Source organism: Lynx canadensis, chromosome A1, assembly GCF_007474595.2.
Source record: "Lynx canadensis isolate LIC74 chromosome A1, mLynCan4.pri.v2, whole genome shotgun sequence".
Taxonomy (NCBI): domain Eukaryota; kingdom Metazoa; phylum Chordata; class Mammalia; order Carnivora; family Felidae; genus Lynx; species Lynx canadensis.
In genome coordinates, this window is record NC_044303.2 from 32,560,952 (window position 1) to 32,580,489 (window position 19,538).

Consider the following 19,538-nt stretch of genomic DNA (forward strand, 5'->3'; position numbering starts at 1 on the left):
CTCACAGAATAGCCAACCCTTAGTCATTATATGTTTAATTATAAAATACATAAGACAATGAAAAATTTTCTTAGTCTCATTAATGGGTATATGTAAATTCTCACACATGTAATTTTTGTCTGAGATTGTAAACATTCTTATTCCCCAAATCCCATCTTTAGTCCTGTGTTGTCTCATAGCACACACTGTCCCGTGATCATTTTTCCAATAACAACAATGGCAGTAATGGCAGTTACTATTTATAAAACAATGGCTATGTGTAAGGCACTGCTTAGGACTCAACATTATTATGTTTAAATTGATTGTCATTAGGTATTATGGACCGTTAGTTGTTTTAAGATAAAATTACATATTTATTTCTGTAGTTTTAAGATAAAACTACATATACATATTTATGAAATCATATTTAGGATGAACAGATTAGCATTACAAACAAATAAAATAAAATGCGACCATCTGGAAACAGCCATGGTAGAGCTGTGTTTTGCTTTGTGTTTTTTTTTTTATTTTTAATTTTATTTGAGCATGTAGTGTATGTAGTGGCCTTCTTTTTACCACTTGGGCCAGTACTTTTTCTCCAGGCTCTGTCTATTCTTAGGTATCATTATTTTTCCTATTTTTACAATCAAGGGGAGAAAATAGAAACTTATTAGCTTATTCTTTTGAATGTTTTGAAGCAAAATCTTTTACATATGTAGATTACTGGCCATTTGTATTATTTTCCCCTAATTTTCTATTTCTTTCTCCTGTTAGATATGTTGCCATTGTCATGGCTACACATGTTTGGGTTTTCCAATGATATATTGAAAAAAAAAAACATTGTCTTAGTGTCCCAAAAACATTAACATAAATAGGTATTTATTGAATAGTATTCATGTGTCTGACACTGTTCAAGAGATAAGGGATAAAACAGCCTGCATAATACATATGGCCCCTCCAAATATGGGACTCATAGGCTAAGGGGAAGTGACATTATATATTTATAAATGGCATTACTACTCTGAAACAGTAGCCTCGAAACCAGAAACCAAAGCAATTCTAGGAGGATATAGTTCCAAAGTATTTGACAATTTTCTTTGTTCAGTCTTAGAAAGGTCTTTTCAGCAAATTTTCCAGAGTTTATTTATAATTGCTGATATAGTTTATTTTCCTAAATTTGGCCTCCCTAGTGAGGAAACATTATGTTGATATTTTAATGAAAGAACAAATTACACACCTGCTCCCCCTTCTCCTCATCCTCCTACCCAAGTGTATATTTGAAAAGAAGACAAAAGCATATGTATGCATCCCTGTTACAGCTATTTGGAGAACTTGGCATAGGACTACATCAATTTCCCAATATTTCACTCCAGGATTAGTTTCATAAGGTTTCCATAACAAATTACCACAAGCTGGGTAGCTTAAAACAGCAGAAATCTCTTCTTGTAGAGTACTAGTTGCTAGTAATCTGAAATCAAGATGTCTGCAGGACCATGTCCTCTGTGAAGGCTGTAGGGAAGAATTCTTTCTTGCCTCTTCCTAGTGAATGGTGATGGCCAGCAATCCTTGGTGTTCCTCAACTATAGCCACATCACTCCAATTGTTGTCTTCATCTTCACATAATCCTCTTACTTCCATATCTCTGTGTCTCTCCAAATCTCCCTCTCCCTATGAGGACACAGTCATTGGATTTAGAGCCCATCTGAATGTAGTATGACTTCATTTAGCTTGCTTACATCTGCTCAGATCACATTTACAAATAACGTCACATTCACAGGTTCTGGTGGACATGAATTTTGGAGGGCACACTATTCAGCTCAGTAATGAAACCACTCAGTCACAAGCAGAACTAGATAACTGTGACTTCTAGTTGGATAAGGATGTAAGAACCCCATAAAACCAAGAGAAAGCTGCTAAATTCTGCATAATTTCCTCTCAGTAACTTCATTTAGAATAAATATTTCTTGTCTTTGGTAAGGAGTGAAAAAGGGAGAAATACAATAAACTTTTGGGAAAAAAAGAATCCATTCAGAGAAATTGATAATACAGTCAATTAAAGAAAAATCTAGCGTCTTTGAAAATAATTTTAAGGTGGTATAAGGCCCACAGAATCAAATCCTTCTGGTTGTGTTAACAGATAAATTGTAGCTGAATCCAGTGTCCATGCTCAAAACCAAATTAAGAACTTCTGTAAAGGGGTATATAAGTGGCTCAGGCAGACTTTGGCTCTGGCTTTGATCTCACAGTTCATGAGTTGGAGCCCGGAGTCGGGCTCTGTGCTGACAGTTCAGAGCCTGGGGCCTGCTTCAGATTCTGTGTGTCCCCCCTCCTCTTCCTTTCCCTGCTCCCTGGCTCGTGCTCTGTCTCTCTCAAAAAATAAATAAACATTAATTTTTTTTTAAAGAGCTTCTGTAAAAATTAAGGGACTTTTCTTGATGGGGGGAGAAAGGAATTCTCTAACCCTATCCCGCCATTCTATAGGTAATGGAGTTTCAAAGAAATTTCTGCACTTCTCAAACTAACCCCTGAGTCCCCAATTTACCACCTATTGGCACAGTGGCTTTGGGCAAGTTGTTTTATCCATGACTGTGCTTTCTATTGTGAGTCTCCATGCATCCCAGCCTTCATTAAAGCATACTCCGTAGTTCGATCTCTGATCGTTTCTGAAGGCCATTAGCCATAAAACTCTTGTCAGCTGAACAACAGTAACTGAATACCCCAGCAGCACTTTAAATTTAATACCATCTATTCCGTAAATCTTTTTTAGCCTGAATCCACATCCTCTCATGTCTCCTAAGGTAATGGCATGCTTTCCTTTAAAGCTTAAAGACATCAGGTCCAATGAACCCATCCCATCAATTTCTTGACAATATCTTTTGATTATATTATTAACAGTTTTGATATTGAAGTATCTAGCATTTAATGAACACTTTCTACATGTCAATAGCTATTTTAAGCAATATTACATATATTTGTGTATGTGTATATTTGTACTATGTATGTGTTATATATGAGAATTATTTAACTCTCAAAAAAACCTTATGAAATAGAAGCTATTAGTCAACATATTCTAATGACTATTTCATATTCTAGATGAAATATATTCTAGGTGAAACATGTTCTGCTGAAACATATTCTAGATGAAAAAAATAATACATACAAAGTCTAGTTTATCTACTCAAGATATACATCTAGTTAGTGAAAAAAAAAAGATTCAAATTCAGGCAGGACCTATTTAGAGCTGAAAAACCAAGTAAATACTCCTCATATTATTTATTACAATTTATTGCCCTTTATTCATTTTTACTTATTCTGAAATTTTATCAAATGAATCACCTATCAGTTTCTGCATTAAACATACATTTTCTTTTGTGATTTTATTCATGTTTCTTTCATTTTCATGAGATTGTCCTCCACTGCGTTGACATAAATGTTTCCTTTATCCATAAATTTTAATTAACTCAATCCTTTCCCCTTTTAACTCAATCCTGTCCCCTTTCCCGGGAAGTTATAACTTATTGTGAACTCATAACATCTGTTATAGTATATTATATTAATTTGTATTATAATTAAACTGTTGAAGTTACTAAGTAGTATATGTTCCAAGCACAATGCCTAGCCTTCTACATATATGTCAAACTGTATATTATTTAATTTTCAAACTGTATACCAGGTACTATAATTATTTCTACTTTATAGACAATAAAACTAAAGTTTAGAGTTAAAATAATTTGCCCAACCTCACATTAGGAGTAGAGTCAGGATTTTAAGAGAGGATTTTTTTAGGATTTTTAAGGATTTTTAGGATTTTTAAGGATTTTTCAGTGCGATCAACTATAACATATTGTGTTTACATGGGAAATGCATGGCCATTGTCCAGAAATTTGAATTCTTTTATGGGAGATATGACAGACAAAGTCTTATAAGTAAAATAAACATGAGTAAAATAAAGTTTCAATAAAGTCCAAATTAATTTATCATTCAAACTGAGACACTTTGGAAAACAAAGTTATGCCATTGATAACTTTGATAATTATGTCAAGTCAACATGTTTATATCCAGATTTGGATTCAGAGTCACCCTGAATAAATGGAACTATAAAGTAGTTCAGATTGCCCAGACCTCCATCCAACAGGGATATTTTGGCCTATTCAGAATTTCTAAGCTTCTATACCTTGGAGACACCTTAGTTAATGTGACTCATTTTTTAGTGAATCTAGAGAAAAACCTTTTATTCACTGTTATTACAAATTTACATTTTACCTTATCAATCTGTCTTATCCACATTTTGGCACAGAGTTTCTAGGATTAAACGCGTGTTTTGTCCTTATTCCTTGCCAAGTTCCTGTTATTACCCCTTATATTTAGAGACCTAACCTGAAACTTTTACCAGTATGATAAGCATACTGTGTCTCTCTTTCATTGACCAGAGCTTGTTCTCATATTTAGGCTCCTAGATTGGATCTTGTTAATATTGACAAGTCAATTATCAATCCATCTTATTGAGTGTTCACTCATTTGAGAAATAACATTTAGTGCTCAGCTTAACACTCAGAGATCTGCTGATACAAAAGCAAACAAGATGGAACCCCTACTAACAAGGAGCTATTACAATCAAGTGGTAAAGACAATAGATACTAAAGTTAACAGCTTCCTCTACCAAACCTCACCTACAAGGCTCTACTTTGAGAGAAAACATTTGCAGTTGGGTCACTTTACTTTGTACCCATATTGCCCTGCTGGACATATTTCATATTGTTCATATATGCTTGCTCCCTGCTACCATGACAATTTAATTATGCCCCACTACTTTGAGAGAAGCTTAACAGATAGGACTGTATACTTAGTAAGGAATGGTTGAATCCCAAGTACATAGAAGTTAAAGGACAACTTTTGTTTTTCTTTCTGCTGGTTTTGTATTGCCCATATAAAAGCAAACATATGTCCTCAAATACGAAAAATCACCACAATGTAAACATAGTCAAGAATCTTATTGGTGGAAATTAGAAAATCGTATGTGAACATCTTTAATCCTGGATTTACAGCTTTCACAGTTAACTTCCTAACTTTCAGAAATCTCATTCTCCAAATAGGTAAAATCACTGTATTTTATTTTTTTAAGGTAATGAGACACAAATGCAAAAGTGAATGGAACATCTGTTATAGGCACTGGCATATAATCAAAGTACATTGAACACGGGGGTCCTCATGTGTAATGAAATCAAACCAGGGCTGCCTCTGCATCCAAGTACTTGGTGGGTTGCTGCAGAAGCCCTGATGGTGCAGGGTGGCACGGAATTCAAGAAAACCTGACCTAGTTTTTAAGGGAAGACAGAGTGCAACTTTGGGGATCTTTGTATACAGTTGAAAATGAAGAAGTTGGTTTGGCATTGAAGGACCTTGCTAAGGACTCTGACAAGCTAGTAGGTTGCAAAAGTAAAGCAGGAAAGATAATAGAAGAAGTATGTTACAAAGCAATTGAGCATGAAACAGGAAATGAAAATTATAAGACAATAGGAATTGCCACAGTTGAGTATTTTCACCTCCAAGACTAAGAAAAGGTAAAAAAACAAAACAAAACAAACAAAAAAAAACCACTTGTTGGAGGACTGGTTGTATATTAAAAGCAGAGAACTTAAGTCTAACAGAACTGAAACCTTTGGCTTTCAATAAAACTATATCAAAATTGTCATAAATGAGAAAGAACTTCAATTAGGAGAAACACTTAAAGAACGAGTAGTAACACAATGTAAAAACTATAGTGCTCTAACTAAAGCAGTCTGAAGAGGATGTGAGATAAACTTCAGGTTGGAGAAGAAGAGAAAAATAAAGCCAACATAAAAGAATAAGAAGAATTTGGAGGATTTATAGACTATGAAGATTATCAGAGAGGGTTGAATAGGTGGTAAATCCAGAAACAACATGCAACTAACCAGACAGGCAGAGCAACCAGAATTCCTCCATCAGAAAGAAAAGCCCTTATTTTACCTATGGGATATCATCAGTAGGGCAGAGCTTTCCTGAAAAGAAAATAATATGGAGTAGTCTTGCTGTGTCTGTTGGACACTGACACATTTCTGAGTGTTGCAGAGAACTGAATAACTATGCAGTGCTCCAGCTGGATACAGCATGGAGCTACTTCTACTTGGAACAACTGGGATGCTTTGAAATTGCAGGAAAAAAAAATAAAGTTATCCTAGAACTCCTTTAAAATTGCTGTGATGAAAAACTATCAGAGACTGAACCACATAAAGGAAATTGTGGGAAAGAGAAGGTACTGTTTTTAAGACTTACTTGCTTCTAGGTGTCTGAAATTATCATGATGGAAATGGTGAAGAACCTTGTGAGTATCTCAATAGGGCACATCAACACTTTAAACAGTCCTGTATTGATCTGTCACAAGTTCACAATTTGTTGCAGTTGGGATTTACTGCTGAGGAAGCCTGGCTTGGACTAGGCATGTGACAAGCACATGGATCGGGTAGCCACCCACACTAGCAACCAAAGAGAGGACTTGGCCCAAATAAGAAAAGAGGAAAAAGAAGAAAAGACATTAACGGGAGAAAATACTCTTTGAAAGGAATGGGCTACTCTACAACTGTAGCCAAGCATGGCTCTCTATCAGGCCCTGAGGATTGCTCTCAGCAATCACACCAGGTGTGTTGGTTAAATGATTCAGATCCTGATACCAACAACCGTCAAGAAAGCCCTCTGTAAGGGGTGCCTGGGTGGCTCAGTCAGTTGAGCGTCCAACGTTGGCTCAGATCATGATCTCATGGTCTGCGAGTTTGAGCCCCGCATCAGGCTCTGTCAGAGCCTGGAGCCCGTTTCAGATTCTGTGCCTCCCTCTCTCTCTGCCCCTCCCCTGCTCTGTCTCTCTCTCTCTCTGTCAAAAATAAACATTAAAAAAAATTTTAAGAAGCCTTCTGTAAAATATTAGCCAGTTGGTGCATATGGGCCTTGACATGGTAGCATCATTCTGAATTTCTAATTTTGACAGTTGTATCTTCAAGTCCAAAAATCTTCACAAAGAATTTTCCTTATTTCGGGTTCCATTTAAGAAATATTAGTGTTTGTCTAGACACTTCATAATAGTCCCTCTTAATATATTTAACTTTGTCATGTTAAAAAATGGTAAAATAATCAAAGCAGATTCTCTCTCTTTCAAATCTATGACTTAAATTATATTATGTATGGCAAAACTTTATAGTATATCTAGCCAAAAGATGGTTTTAAAAATATGAATATTTTGTGAGAAATACAAATGCAAATAATATTTGAATCAAATTATGATTATTTCAAATGAATAAAGATATTTAAATGTAAACAGTTGCTCATCTAGTTTCTATGTTGGCACTAAAAATGCATAATTTTATTTGCCTCTGAATTTCAATGTTTAGTTACTATAATAAATTACTATTACATAATTTTTCCATTTCCAATTTGTGGTGGCAAATAAAACATTAAATATAATCCATGTATTCTTTTTGGTTTACTTATCTATGTATATATTTTGATTCAAATTCATAATATTTTTAAATCATCTAAAAAATTAAATAATAGAACTATTTCTTTTATTTCTCCTACAGAATTTGATGGCTATGGATTTTGTGCACTTAGCCTGTTATGCAAGATGGGATTTTTAGAAATTATGATTTTAATATATGCAGACCATCCTCAATTGAGAATAGGTGGGGTTCTAAAAAAATTGAATTGTGTGAAAGTTTCAACAATGCATGGAACACATGATCTCAAATTAGCAATGTTATATACGAGGCTGAAATTTTTATTATTTTGCCTACCAAAGTTATTATTTCACCTCAGTAATAAACTGGAGCCATAGTAATGTGTTGTATGCCTTCAAATGTAAGCAACCAGAATGAATTTCTTTCTATGATAAAATATATTCTTAAATTTAGCAACAATAGTCACTCTGTAGCTCATTAATCACTAATCCCCAACAGGTCTTTCCCTGATAAACCCTCAAGCTCCTTTTGCTGACTCCTGCCATCCTGGCTACATGTTGACTAGCAAGGGCAGGCACAGAGGTTATAGAGGAAAATGAATCATAGGCACCAAGATTTTGAATATAGGAGTAGACTGATATCCGGGAAGATAGAGAAAGGAAAAATGGGTCAATATTGAGACAGATCTCTTTCACCTTTCTCAGAATATCTCTTCACTTGCCTCTTCACTTTCTCAGAATATCTCTTCACTTGCCTTCCTTTTCCTTTCCACTCACACTCCCAAAGATGACCACAGTTTCCTCTACTATTATCCTTGGTTATTATTAGGCTCTTGTTCATTTTAGCTCCTTTATTCAAAACAGTTGTCACTGAAGTTTTTAACTAAAATTTCTTTTTCAAAGCTAGAGCATGGCCTTTAAAGTTTTTGTTTCATTTTCTATTATAATAAATAGCAAAGAAGAAATGAAAGTATTTTAAACTTTGAACTCCTTGTTTTTAGTCATATAACCTATATATAAAAAGGTATCATTTGTCTTTATGAAAAAAATTATTTAATACAATTTGTTTGGGCACACAGCAGTTCTAGGCATTTTCTTATGGGGAATCTGGATAGTCTCAGCTGTTCTCCATATGTCCTAAATTCTTCTTTTGGAACTAGGTGTCTGGGCCAGGGATATTTTTCTCATGAAGTTGGCTGTATCGCAGGATAGAAATCCCAACTGCTCATGCACTTTCTAGCCATTGGTCAACTTATACTTGCTAACATTCAATTGGCTAAAGCCAATTATTTGCAAAATTCAAAGTCAGGGGGTGGAAAAATATCTTCAACATTTTAAATGGGATAAACATCAAAGTCAAATAGTGAAGAGTATAGCTGTGTGGATGCATAAAATTGTGAGGCCATTAATATACCACAATTCTTCAAACACTTTTGATGGCATGTTGGAGAAAAGAATTCTGAGATTCATTTAGGATTAAATGGGGTAGAAGGTGGACAATAACTTTTGTCTTGTTTTTAAAACTTTTATTTTTTAAAAAATTTATATTTGAGAGAGAGAGACAGAGACAGAGTGCGAGAGGGAGACGGATATAGAGAGAGGGAGACACAGAATCTGAAGCAGGCTTCAGGCTCTGAGCTCAGCACAGAGCCTGTCTGGGGCTGGAACCCATGAACTATGAGATCATGACTTAAGCCAAAGTCGGGCGCTTAACCGACCGAGCCACCCAGGTGCCCCAACTTTTTCCCTTCTAATAAGAATTTAGAAACAGATTGATTCTAAAGGGTGACCAATATTTCTGTAACTGATTGAGAAAGGAAGAATGCGCTATGAGAAATGATCAGATTGGTAAAAGACAAGATAGTGGAGAAATTTTGGTCTAGGCTTTGGTCTAAAAAGCTAGATGATTGTGTATTTAATTCTGTATGTAATAGTATGTATGTAATAATAAGTTATGGAAGATTTTGAACAGAGTAATGGCATACTGGCTTACTTTATGAAAGGAACATACTGGCTGCTATTTTGGTCTGAGTAATTGGAAGCATGTAGTTTTCATTTACTGAGGGCTTGGGTACTTAAACATAATATTATTATCCTCTATCTAAACACTGATATTTTGTATTTAAAAATACATTTACAAAATCAAAAATACTTGAAAGGTATTTAAAGTTATCAGCTAGGGGTTTGTTTCGGGTTTTTTTGGAGTTTTAGATATAATTTATTGAAAAAGTCATTTTTGTTGTTTCTCTGGAATCTTATTCCTTTATGATCACTTTATTTTTTTTCTTTGCAAATTTTTATTTAAATTCTAGTTAGTTCACATACAGTACAATATTTGTTTCAGGAGTAGAATTCAATGATTCATCACTTACATACAACCCCCAGTGCCCATCACAAGTGCCCTCCTTAATACCCATCCCCTATCTGCCCATCCCCACCCACCTCCCTCCATCAACCCTCAGTTGTTCTCTGTCACTCAGAGTCTCTTTTTTTTAAGTTTATTTATTTATTTTGAGAGAGACAGAGACAGCATGAGTGGGGGAGAGGCAGAGAGAGAGGGAGAGGGAGAGAGAGAGAATCCCAAGCAGGCTCCATTCTACCAGTGCAGAGTGTGAGGTGGGGCTCAAACACACAAAGGCATGAAATCATGACCTGAGCCAAAGCCAAGATTCAGATGCTTAACTGAGCCACCCAGGCACCCCATTCAGAGTCTCTAATGGTTTGTCTGTCTCTCTTTTTTTCCATATGTTCATCTGTTTTGCTTCTTAAATTGCACACGTGAGTGAAAATCATTTGTCTTTCTCCGCCTGACTTATTTCGCTTAGCATAATACACTCTAGCTCCATCCAAGTTGTTGCAAATGGCAAGATTTCATTCTCTTTGATGGCTGAGTAATATTCCGTTGTGTGTATGTATGTATGTATGTGTGTGTATACATAATCTTTAGCCATTCATTAGTAGATGGACATTTGTGCTCTTTCCACAGTTTGGTGATTGTTGCTAATGCTGCTGTAAACATTGGGGTGCATGTACCCCTTCAAAGCAGTATTTTTCTATCCTTTGAGAAAATACCTAGTAGTGCAAATGCTGGGTGCAAATGTAGGGTAGTTCTAGTTTTAATTTTTTGAGGAACCTCCATACTGTTTTCCAACATGGCTGCACCAGTTTGTATTCCCACCAACAGTGCAAGAGGATTCATCTTTCTCCACATCCTCACCAACATCTGTTGTTTCTTGTGTTGTTGATTTTAGCCATTCTGACAAGTATGAGGTGGTATCTCAGTGTGGTTTTGATTTGTATTTCCCTGATGATGAGTGATGTTGGGCATCTTTTCATGTGTCTGTTAACTATTTGTATGTCTTCTTCTTTGGAAAAATGTCTGTTCCTGTCTGCCCATTTCTTACCTGGGTTGTTTGTTTTTTGGGTGTTGAGTTTGATAAGTTCATTATAGCTTTTGGATACCTAACCCTTTTCCAGATACGTCATTTGCAGATATCTTCTCCCATTCTGTCAGTTGCTTTTTATTTTTGTTTATTGTTCCTTCACTGTGCAGATTTTTATCTTGATGAAGTCCTGATTGTTCATTTTTGGTTTTGTGTCCCTTGCCTCTGGAGATGTGTCTAGCAAGAAGTTGCTGGCTGAGGTCAAGGAGGTTGTTGCCTGTGTTGTCCTCTAGGATTTTGATGGTTTCCTGTTTCTGGGTTTTTTATTCTGTTCCATTGATCTATGTGTCTGTGTTTGTGCCAGTAACATACTGTCTTGATTACTAAAGGTTTGTGATGTAGCTTGAATTCTGGAATTGTGGTGTCTCCAGCTTTACTTTTTCTTTCTCAGGAATTCTTTGGCTATTCAGGGTCTTTTGTTGTTCCATACAAGTTTTAGGATTATTTGTTCTAGCTCTGTGAAAAATGCTGGTGGTATTTTGATAAGGATTACATTAAATGTATAGATTGCTTTGGGTATTCGATGACATGATAACTCTATGCAGAAATCCCAAAAGACTTCACCAAAAAATTTGCTAGAACTAATACGTGAATTCAGCAAAGTCACAGGATATAAAATCAAGGTACAGAAATTTGTTGCATTTCTATACACCATAATGAAACAGCAGAAAAAGAAATCAGGGAATCAATCCCATTTACAGTGACACCAAAAATAATAAGATACCTAGGACTAAACTAACCAAAGAGGTAAAAGATCTGTAGTCTGAAAACTATAGAATACTTATGAAAGAAATTGAAGAGGACACAGAAAAATGGAAAAAACATTCCATGCTTATGGATTGTAAGAACAAACATTATTAAAAAACTAGGGAATTTTAAATGTAAAATAAGAGTGAAGAGGTTGTTATTATATACTAATTCCTATAGCTGATTGCAAGGCCACAGGTGGTATTTTCAACTGCTTTTCTCTTTTATCTATGCCATGTTTCCTTTGCTCTCAGGCAGCACCACAGAATACTTTATCTGGTAAGCTATTCCAAAATACCTCATGCATGTAATTTGTTTTTTGTTTTTTGTTTGTTTGTTTGCACAAGATCAGTGGGCACGCACAGTCTTAGATTACAAGGAGTAGATCATATACTCTCAAGTAGGTCGTGGATATGATCACAAGATTCACCTCTTCATTCTATTTTTCACCCTCTGGATCCTTGTATTTTGTATGGGAAGAAAAATGATGCCCCATATTAGTCAGTTGCTATGATTTAGGATAAGAAAAAAAACCTTTCAAGTTGTTGTCACCTTTAGAATATTAGATACGTATTTTATATTAATTCCAGTGTACTCTAGGGCAACTACTTCTGAAAGATGGAATACATGTCAAGATTGGTGAGTCCCATGAGTAATAGTGTACAACCTTGTATCTTTAATTTTAAAAATCATTTTGGTCATAAGTATTATTGTTGGTTATATCATAATATTAAATAACACATTTAGTAATTTTCATAAAGTAATGCTTTCTAAAGTGTAGTGTGTATAATGGTGATTTCCAATCAGTAATGTCTCTTTTTCAGGGTGGGAAACATTCAGTGTAAAAAAAAAATCCACCATACTATTTGATTGTCTGAGGGGATGATGACACATGGAATTGGTTCATGTCACTGGAAAATTCTACATCTACTAGTGTTGTCAATCAGGTCAGCCTTGATAAGGGGAAGTCAATATTCGGCTATGTACAGTGTTTATCCCTGCTGCCACTATCACTTGGTTCATGAGTCCTTTGTGGGAAAACTGAGTGTGGCAGAGTAAAGGGTTACTTGACATTTATAGGCTTTCCTACAGTTGAAGGCTTTTTTGAGCATTCATACAGGACGAAGATATCACACTCTTGGAATATTTGAAGCTGAGCATTTGCATCCCTTTTTCCCAAAGCTGATCATTAGATTTCTAATATTGCTCTTAAAAACTCACTTAAAATATAGTCTATTAGCCCCAAATGTTAGACATCCTTACCTCTAACCATCTCTTCTTTCTAATAGAGGTGGCAGTGAGATATATCATTAACATTTTCAGCCCAGGAGTGTCTCACCAAAATATTGCATGTTGTGCTGGTGCTAGAAAATTTTAGAGGTCTGTCTTTAAAATAAGACTAATTTTTTTCTGCATTATCTGTATATTTGTAATGTCTATGAAGCCATAAGTGTAGATTGAGGAAAGTGATAGGGTGAATATTTTAGGCTAATGAGCTGTGTGCTCATGCAACCTACTTGTGCCTTCAAACTTATTTGAACCTAGCCCCATCTCTAATGTTCGATAATAAATATTGTTCACTGTGCATACAACACCAGTTCATGATGGGTACTCAAGTGATCACTGGAGTGATCACCTGGTATCTCAGAGTAAACCATTCAGTTTATGTTAGTGCTCAGAAAAGCTAGGAACAACTTTTTAAAAAGGTATCTTTCCTTATTTCCCCAAGATATCATGGATTATCTCCAGAACTCTAGGGGCATCTACTTAGGATTTCCAGTAAGAGTTTCTTATGGATTAAAGAGAATTCTACTCTGTCATATACTTGTTCGGGTCACTATATATAATCACGAAGATTGGGCACTGTCTAATTCCAAGGAATCTCCCACATTTTTGTCAGCTTCGAATGGTATCCTTGGAGTTGCACAGTGAATGGAACTAATGCAGCCTGAGCATTGTACCTGTTGCCTCAAATAGTCCAGTAGTAGAGACGAGTATGCCACTGTCTGGAGAAGATTGAGAACCTTCACTTCCTTTAGATTCCACATAAAGTAGAAAGCTTCCAGGTTTCCCAATATACATTTGTGTCCAAAATATCAATTTGTCTCCAAATTGTTAAAATATGCAATAGGTATGATATATCTTTTGCAATAATAAAATATGCTGAGGGCAGTACTTGGTACTTTACCTTGGATAATTTATTATAATATAAACCAAGACTACTTGACCTCTAAGACCATCATTGAATTGGGTATCTTAACTTTTTGTTATTCTTTTATTAACTCATAACTTGGGATATTTGGTGTTTTGAGAATGTCTGGTGATTCTAGTTTTCCAAATGTTAGTAGAATGCTGTCACAGTGTAATTGAGAGTAGGACCTCCTATGGCATGATAAGATGATGATCAAAGTTCTTGTGGACTAAACTGTGGCCCAAGTCAGGGAGTTGACATTATAAGCTGAATGTGTGCTAATATTACTGGCAGGTGAAAATATAGTTTCTAATAATCTCTGTTTGTTAGGATGGGTACAAGAGGACATTCTAGATCAATAGCTACATACCAGTCAAGGGCTGTGTTGATTTCTTTAGTAAAAGTAGACATCTAAATTAACAGACAAAATTGAATTAAGTTTATAATAAGCTTAATGTATTAAAAAAACAGTATCTCATCTGTGTTCTATTTAGGGAAACAGATAAGTTACGTATAGGAATCACCATCTTTCCTTGGTCATCTAAAGCTCAATAGTAATGTTTATGATGACTGCAAGAATATGTTATTGCTTTTCGCTTACTGTTTGAAAAAAGAAAGCAGTTCCATTGGGTTTCATTAGACTCTTCCTATCATAAATGCTGTTTTATATGGGTAACTACTTCAACCATAAATTCAGAAACTAGAGATTTAACAGCCCACCATACCAATTATGTGTCAGGTGAAAATTTAATTTTCCCTCCTCAGTGCACAACGGTGTTATCCTGGACCACAGAAATAAACATTAATTTAGAGATGGTATCCAATCTAATCAATTTCCTAAATTTTGGTTATTTCCCTTTTAGCAGTGATTAATGATCCTGGTGAATGTTTGCAGGTGAATTTCTGTAGTGATAGAAGTATTTATAGTACACATTTGCATGTTATTTCTCAAAATTACCTACGATTATTCTATTTCTGGATACTCTAAAGTCTATGAAGTAACTCAGGTATAGGAACTGAAATTAGGTATAGAAATGATTCTTAATGTCAGTGCTCTGTTTGCCAAACCTAGCATAAACTTTGGTTGTGAATAAGGCAGAATCTATTTGAAATATCAATCTCAGTCCTATAGACTCCATGATAAATTAGCAACCTTCCTGTTTGATAATTCCTGTTTATCAAATCAGTCTGGTGATTTCTCTGATCTCATTTCTGACCTATCCATTTTGTATCTGGGGTTAAATTTCAAGTGTTGCACCCCATCAACAAGCCATCCCCAGGAGCAGTGCCATTCCTGCCTTTTCACAGATGCATGTACTCTTCTCACTAAAGGTGTTCTCGATGCTTTGGTGAGTGTAATGTTTTCTGGGTCTCCTTAGTTTGGGGAATAGTTTAAGATATTATATGTGAGAAATGCATCCTTAAGTCCTTTTCTTCCTTCATCTACATATTCAAAGGCATTTTTAGGTTGTCCACTTATGTTAGTGTGAATAATCTTTCATCAAGATTTTAGTAACCATGCAAGTAAATTAAATGATTGTTTCTATGCAAGATTATATATATATATATATATATATATATATATATATATATATATAACACACACACACACACACACTGTATTCTTTTTTGATACAAGCTTTTTTCTCTGGCATTTGAATATGTAATTTCATACATCTGCTGGAATCTGATTTTAGTTAAAGATAATAAGAGAGCTGTTGAGTATGGAAAATGGGAAGGATTGAATTCTCTTTGGAAGAAACGGCTTTGGTCAAATAATTTTAAGATTTTTGAGTAGGACAGGAATAGTCGCATAAGACAGAGGTAATGTCTCAGTTGGAAATAAAGGTTAGAGTCTGGATATTTGGTGTATTTTAAGACATCCAAATCTCTCAATAGGTCCTTATGCCTACATTCAGGGTTTTATTCTTTTCCTTATCAAAGCTTTGTCACATTTGATGCATTGTCAGGTTGTTAATTCAACCTACATAAATTGAAAACCCTTAGGATCAAGTTTTAGTTTGATTTTCATCTATCTCAGCCTAGAGGCAAAAAGAAATGAGAGATACTGAAAATCCTTGGTTGTCTGTCTGAGTTTTGAGCTGAGAATTTAGAACCTTGAGCTTGTTACAGTTTTCTTTAAGCTATTCAGAAAAATTAAAAGCAACCAGCCCACCCTAGAGCCTTGAATTCCTCATACTCTTCATTCTGTTCTTTTTAGAGGTGACTCAATCTCTCAAAGCCTTGTCATTAATAGACACTTTATTCTAGGTGACCACAGGTAATAATTTAATTAGCTGTTTTTCCGCTAAATGTCATGGGCTGCCAGAATCCCATGTCTTAATCCAACTGGAATCTTCTCTGCCTTTAGCCACAAACCATAAAACAAATGCCACCTTCCTATCATGTTCCTAAAGTTTTCTGACCCACAATTAATCCAGTTACAATTTTTATATCAGTCAACAGTCTTAATTGTAAATGATCAAAGCTTATTATATATTATTAACTAAGTGATTCATTAAATATTGAGTAACTCAATATATTTTTGAGGGCCAAGGACCTTTGGTCTAAGCTATCAGAAACAGTACCTCCGAAAAAGAAATAATCCAAAATTTCAATTATATTGTAATTTCTGACATCTCTGTCAGGAAATTAACCCAGGGACCATCTAAAGTGTAACCTGTCACTGATGAGACAGAGACAGAGAAAGAGAGGGAGACACAGAGAGCATGAAAGAATTTAAATCTTGGAAAACTGAAATGATTGAAAAATGTTCAGTACATTGGCAATCCTTGTTTATTGTTCAAATTTAAGTCTAAAACCTTTAAACAGCTGCTTATGAGTTCTTTATAGGTTTGTTGGCCTTTTTGGAATTTTTAAATTTAGACTGGTAGAGTGGAAAACAGACCTCCACAATGGAGGATAGCTATTGCTAGACTACAGATATGGAAACTTTGGTTGCTATTGTCTACATATATGGGGTCAAAGTCAAAGCCAGCAAATGAGGAAGGGTTGGCAGGAGTAATCTACTCTTGATAGATCTTAATTTGATCCTTATTTTACCCTCTACTCCATACTGTTTTTACTCAGTATGTGGGATTCCTTTTTTTTTCTCCCACAGGAAAACACATATAGAGTTCCAAATTATTTATTTATTCTTGTACTATTAAAAAATAATTTCAGTAGAGCTACCACAGTGTTATATTAGTTTTAGTTGTAAAATATAGTGATTCAACAATCCCGTACATTACTCAGTGCTTATTATGATGTGTACTCTTAATCCCCATCACCTATTTCACTCATCCTCCCCACCCAACCTCCCCACCCACCCACCTCTGGTAGCCATCAGTTTGTTTTCTAAAGTTAAATAAAAAAAATTAAAGTTTACTTATTTTTTGAGAGACAGAGAGAGACAGAGTGTGAGCAGGAGAGGGGGAGTCACAGAATCCGAAGCAGGCTCCAGGCTCTGAGCTGTCAGCGCAGAACCCAAGGTGAGGCTTGAACTCATGAACTGCAAGATGATGACCTGAGCCAAAGTTAGATGAAGTCAGATTAACTGACTGAGCCACCCCGGTGCCCCTGTTTTCTATAGTTAAGAATGTTTCTTCATTTCTCTCTCTCTCTCTCTCTCTCTCTCTCTCTCTCTCTCTTGATCTCCCTCTCTCTCTCTTTTTCCTTTGCTTATTTGTTTTGTTTTTTAAAAAAATTTTTTGTTTATTTATTATTGAGAGACAGAGAGAGACAGAGTATGAACATGGGAGGGGCAGAAAGAGGGGGAACAGAATTGGAAGATGGTCCCAGGCTCTGAGCTGTCAGCACAGAGCCCAACGAAGGGCTCAAACTCATAAACCTCTAGATCATGACCTGAGCAGAAGTTGGATGCTTAACCAACTGAGAAACCCAGGTGCCTATGTTTTGTTTCTCAAACATACGGTATCATGTGAAATCATATGGTATCTGCCTTTCTCTTCCTGATTTATACTCTCTAGCTCCATCAATCCATGTCTTTGCAAATGGCAAGATTTCATTCTTTTTGACGGCTTTTTTGTAGCTGAATAATAACATATATATGTATATGTTATTTATAATATTTATTTATTTTTATAAATAAATTTATTTATTTATCCATTCATCTGTCAGTGGAGACCTGGGCTACTTCTATATTTTGGCTATTGTAGATAATGCTGCAATAAACATAGGGGTCCATGTATCCCTTTGAATTTGTGTTTTTGTATTTTTTGGGTAAGTACCTAGTAGTGTGATTGTTGGATTGTAGTATCTGGGGTTTCTAAATCCTAAATTCTAAATCCTAAATCTGTATATGAATCTGTAAAGGCTCAAAGCCTCTCTTCCTAAGTCAGTGTCTGTCAATGCCTAGTTTTGGTAGGATTCTTTCTTACCGTAAATATAGTAGGGAGGTTTGTGTACCACTCTTTTATCTTGATTTAAGAGTTAAGTATCTAAAATGCCATTGCAGAGTTTAAATCAGCTTTATAAATAAGAGAAACACAATGATGAAAATTAAATCAATGTTGAGCAGTTATGTTTTACTCTACATTCCCAGTTTTCATGTGTTACTATGAGTACTTTTTACTTTACTTTTAACCTTTAAAATTGTCACAATGATTAACCAAATGAACATTTCCATGACTAAAATTTTTTTGAGAAAATATGTAGTTGCCAGTGCTTTATGCTACTCCTCTTACACTAAATTTGACCTCATATGACCTTGGAATTAAATTGGATTGCCTGATATTTGAGGTGAGAGACCAAATTAATCTATGGCAATAAGCATCGAGACAATAGTTGGCTACCCACAATCAGTTCACCATTTTTAAGATCACCAGTAATGTTGAAAAGATTAAAAAATCTTTCTGTTGCTAATTTCTCATGAGTTTGTTCAAATAATAATCTAAAAACTCTTTACATTGCAAAGATTGATTTTGAAATTGTGATTCAAGTCATTTGTCTCTTCCTCATCCATTTCATTTTTTTTTATTAAAAATTTTTTTAATGTTTATTTTTGAGAGAGAGAGAGGAGAGGCAGGCTGCAAGTGGGGGCGGGGCAGAGAGAGAGAGGGAGACACAGAATCCAGAAGCAAGCTTCAGGCTCTGAGTTGTTAGCACAGAGCCTGACACAACGCGGGGCTTGAACCCATGACTATGAGATCATGACCTGAGACAAAGTCAATCGCTTAACCACCTGAGCCACCCAGGTGCCCCTTCCTCATCCATTTTTGAAACTTAATCAATAAAGTGATTTTTCTTTTAATTTGGAATGTTAAAAAAGGGCAGCAGATTCAGAGGTCTTTCTGAAATTTGCACTTCAAAAATAATAATTTTACTTCACATATTAGGAGCAACCTATATTTATGTAAAAATGAATATATTTAATTACATTAATTTACCTGTCATCTGAGTTACTTAAGCATACAAAATTGTATTTGCATTTTTTATAGTATATTCACTGTTTTTTTTTTCACTTTTGCCTTTCCAAACTAGCAGTAAATGACTTTTTTAAAGAGTGAACCTAACTTCTTATCAATGACCAAGTGAAATAGGATTAATATTAAGTATAGGATTTTTTTTCATTTATTCCAATCACTCCTTTTTGAGGATTGAAGGAAGAACTAGAATTCAGCGTTAACGTGTATTTCTGGCTGGCTGGGAAAGTCTTCTTTAAAAATAATTGTTTTAGTAATTAATGACCGTG

The 19,538-nt window shown here is 35.2% G+C and overlaps 1 pseudogene; it reads left to right on the plus strand.

Moving 5' to 3' along the window:
* LOC115524276 overlaps positions 1-6,696 on the plus strand; it is a 78,593-nt pseudogene extending 71,897 nt beyond the window's left edge.
* The last annotated feature ends 12,842 nt before the right edge of the window (positions 6,697-19,538 follow it).